We start from the raw sequence: 4,741 nt of genomic DNA, 5'->3' as shown, positions 1-4,741 counted from the left end.
ATGACTACAACTCAAGAAGTACCTGATTAAATTATCAAACTGAATGACACAGATTGCAAACACATTAACCCTGGCGAGGGCTGGGAGATCACAAAGACCTCAGATTCTTTTGGATAGCCACTCCCAGAACCATCTACCTCTTAAATGGGTCTCCTGATAATGAGAGATGTTTTAGAGATGAGGAGAGATATTCTGTGGGAAGAAAGTTTCTGAGTGTCCCTTCTAACAAGGCATGCAGCCAGCTTTAAGCCTAAGAATTAATGGCAAGTAAGGGTACCTCAAAAATCTCTCTCTTGTGTTTTTATATATAAGACTATTGTGTAATATATTATAAGGACTTCCCTGGTAGCACAGTGGTAAAGAATTGGCCTGCAGTGCAGGAGATGCAGGTTTGATTCCTGGGTTGGGAAGATCCCCTGGAGGGGGGCATGACAACTTGCACCAGTATTCTTGCCTGGAGAATTCCATGGACAGAGGAGCCTGGCAGGCTATAGTCTGTGGGGTCGCAAAGAGTTGGACACGATTGAGTGACTAACACTTTCACTAAAGTCTCACTGAATTGAGAAGGTAGGTGAGAAAATAAAGCTTTAGAGGTTATCATTTTACTTCAAATGGCAACAACCAACTCAGATCAGAATCCAGATTTATTGATTCTTGATCTTAAGCAACTTCCAGGAAGATGCTTTGTTAAAAAGGATCGTGGCTCCTGGCACTCCTGAAATTCTAAAAGAACTGAAATATTACTTACTCCAATCCTCTTTTGCTTATTCTGAATAAATTCTACTTTGATAATAAAAGTAGCATTAACATTTTTAATTAAAATTATGATTCCATTCATCAAAAAGATACAGTTCCAAGAGAGTAATTATTTATATTTTTTAGCTTAAGTCCATCACCTAAAGTTTCCCAGGTGGTTCAGTGGTAACGAATCTGCCTGCCAATGCAGGAGATGTAAGATATGCAGGTTCCATCCCTGGGTCAGGAAGATCTCCTGGAGAAGGAAATGGCAACCCATTCCAATATTCTTGCCTGGGAGATTCCATGGAAGAGGAGCCTGGCAGACTACACAGTACATGGGGTCACAAAGAGTCAAATGCAACTGAGTATGCACACTCATGCACACACACACATGCACTCATCACCTAAAAAATATATATTTTATTTTTTCTTGAGTATAAGAGGTTTTGAAAGCCTTGGCTCTAATAGCAGAAATATATCCATGCCTGTTCAGAACCCTGAAAATCCTGATTTAGCCCTTTTTTGATTGTGCTATGTGGTGTTATGTTTTTTGCAAGTTGTACCATAGACAAGCCGAGATGGTTCTTCCCCCATTGCTGGCGGCAGAAATGCTTCTACTTTCGAAGGAAAGAAGACTATTAGAGGTTGAATTCCATAACTTCATGTATTAAATGATCATAAACTTGGTGGCCTAAAGCAGCAAAAATTTATTCTCTCATAGTTCTGGAGCTCAGAACTCAATGGCGATGGGTTTAAAGTCAGGGTGATGATCCACCCAGAGGCTCTAGTGGAGCTTCTCTTTCTTGTCTCTTAGGCTTTTTGAGGTTGCTGGCATTCCCTGTGGTCATATCACTCTGAACTCTGCTTCTCTGGTCACACTCTTCCTTCGCTGAGTCTGTAGTCAAACCTCCCTCTACCTCCTTTCTATAAGGATATTTGTCATTGGATTTAGGGCCCACCCTGATAACCTTCTTATTTCAAAATTCTTGATTTTTAACTTAATGATCCTTCCCCCATAAAGTACATCCCCATGTACTGGCAATTAGTAAAACACTAACTTGAAAAGATACGTGCATCCCAATGTTTCCAGCAGCACTATCTACAAAAGACAAGATATGGAAGCAATGCAAGTGCCCATCAACAGATGAATGGGTAGAGATGTAATATATGTATGTACATAGCAGAATATTTCTAGCTACAAAAATTAACGAAAGTCTGCCATTTACAACAATGTAGATTAATCTAGAAAATAGTGAAGTAAGATGAAGATAAATACTGTATGGCATCACATATGTAGAATTTAATAAGTAATACAAATGAATATATATGCAAAACAGAAATAGACTTACAGCTACAAGAAACAAACTAGTGGCTACCAATGGGGAAACGAAGGTAAAGGGACAAATTAGGGATATGGAATTAAGAGATACAAATTACTATGTATAAATAGATAAGCAACAAAGATACAATGTATAGCACAGAGAATCATAGCAAGTATCTTGTAATAACTTTAATAGCGTATAATCTGTAAAAATGCTGAATCATTATGCTGTACACTTGAAATTAATGTAATAATGCAAATCAACTAAACTTCAACTTTAAGAAAAAGAACTTGAACATCTTAATGGGCCCTATTCTGCTCACCACATTCCCCCAAATCATTCAGTTTGATAAGTTTAGTTTTCTGTTTTTAATTCTTATTTCTGTAGGAAATTAAACCACATTTTGAACACAATTATCCATTGATTAATATTTTAACATCCTTTCAGCATGCATTTGATGTCATACATACATAGATATGGTTTCAAATTCCTATTATCTAAGTAAACCTATTGTATTATTCAAGTTATACATTTTATTATTCATTTTTTAAACTTTATTTTTAGCTGTTTTATTGGTTTTGTGGATAAAAAGTTAAATAAAATATAAGTATTGCCTTCAAAGAAACTAGCATAAATGCACTTTCAAGGTTATTCCAAAGTGTGGCCAGACTAATAAAAGTATGCTTCTTCTGGTAATTCATTAGAAAAAACAAAGATTTAAGAGCTTAAATGCAAACTCCCTTTTTTATGTCTTCCACGTGCTCCCCAATCACTCTAGCTGCAAACGGAAAAGAAGATGAACAAATTACCATCTCTCAAAAGGAGAATGATTAGAAAAAAGCATATGGTGACAAACTATATTATGTTCATAATCTGGTCTTTCAAGGCAGCATAGAAAGATTTCACAGTTTTCTAACAGGAATAATTTCCAGTTCAGCATAAACAATTTTTTTAAAATGAACATGGTATATGCATCAGTTGAGTATTTAAACAATCTAAAATTACATATAACGGGGAAGCTGATAACATCAATACCTTAAATCATGACATATTGATTATTTTTTTACAGAAAGGAATGAAAAAAAAAAAAAACCAACTCAGATTCAATGGATGAAAAAAATTATACCACAGTGAAGGAGTTCATACTTTTAGGATTTACGACAGACCCGTGTTTACAGAGAGTTCTCTTTTATATCTTCCTCATCATATATATCAGCAGTCTTTTAGGGAACATCACCCTGATTTCTCTGATCTGTGCTGATTCTTGGCTCCACACACCCATGTATTTCTTCATTGGGAATCTTTCGTACCTGGATCTCTGGTATGCTTCCGTCTATGCCCCCCAAATCCTGATGACCTGCATCTCTGACGACAAGCGCATCTCTTTTGCTGGCTGCCTAGCTCAGTTCTTCTTCTCCGCTGGACTGGCCTACAGCGAGTGTTACCTGTTGGCTGCCATGGCTTATGACCGTTATGTGGCCATCTCTAACCCACTGCTTTACTCCCAGGCCATGTCCCCAAATTTATGTATCAGTCTTGCTGCAGCTTCCTACTTTAGTGGCTTTGTGAACTCAACCATCATCACCAGTGAGACATTTACCTTGAGCTTCTGCGGGAACAATGTCATTGATGATTTCTTCTGTGATCTGCCCCCCCTTGTCAAGTTGGCCTGTGATATGAAGGAAAGCTACCAGGCTGTGCTGTATTTCATACTTGCATCCAACATCATCACTCCTGCTGTGCTTATCCTTGCCTCCTATTTCTTCATCATTGCTGCCCTCTTGAAGATCCGCTCCACCCAAGGCCGCTTGAAGGCCTTCTCCACCTGTGGCTCTCACCTGACAGCTGTCACCTTGTACTATGGGTCAATTCTCTTCATTTACTCCCGGCCAAGTACGAGCTATGCCCTGGAGAGGGATAAAGTGGTGTCTGTGTTCTACACAGTGGTGATTCCCTTGTTGAATCCCTTGATCTATAGCTTAAGAAATAAAGATGTTAAAGATGCCTTGAGGAAAATGTTAGATAGAGCAAAGTTTCTTTAGCAAAGGCTTTGGTAAACAGGAGGTATAATGGTCATCTGAGGTAAATTCACCCATTCCAGTCCATTTTAGTTCGCTGATTCCTAGAATGTCGACGTTCACTCTTGCCATCTCCTGATTTACCACTTCCAATTTGCCTTGATTCATGGACCTAACATTCCAGGTTCCTATGCAATATTGCTCTTTACAGCATCAGACCTTGCTTCTATCACCAGTCACATCCACAACTGGGTATTGTTTTTGCTTTGGCTCCATCCCTTCATCCTTTCTGGAGTTATTTCTCCACTGATCTCCAGTAGCATATTGGAAACCTACCAACCTGGGGAGTTCCTGTTTCAATATCCTATCATTTTGCCTTTTCATACTGTTCATGGGGTTCTCAAGGCAAGAATACCGAAGTGGTTTGCCATGGGAGAAGATACTTGAGAGTCCCTTGGACTGCAAGGAGATCCAACCAGTCCATCCTAAAGATCAGTCCTGGGTGTTCATTGGAAGGACTGATGCTGAAGCTGAAACTCCAATACTTTGGCCACCTGATGGGAAGAGTTGACTCACTGGAAAAGACTCTGATGCTGGGAGGGATTGGGGGCAGGAGGAGAAGGGGATGACAGAGGGTAACATGGCTGGATGGCATCACCGACT

At 39.1% G+C, this 4,741-nt stretch overlaps 1 pseudogene; it reads left to right on the top strand.

The window, feature by feature from the left end:
• The first annotated feature begins 3,166 nt into the window (after positions 1–3,166).
• LOC147358740 (olfactory receptor 9G19-like) lies at positions 3,167–4,117 on the top strand (annotated as a pseudogene).
• Positions 4,118–4,741: the final 624 nt, after the last annotated feature.

The sequence above is a fragment of the Bos grunniens genome, chromosome 15 (assembly GCF_055505025.1).
Source record: "Bos grunniens cultivar Pamir isolate PY7600 chromosome 15, Bosgru_T2T1.0, whole genome shotgun sequence".
NCBI lineage: Eukaryota > Metazoa > Chordata > Mammalia > Artiodactyla > Bovidae > Bos > Bos grunniens.
This window is presented reverse-complemented; position numbering and strand designations above follow the sequence as displayed.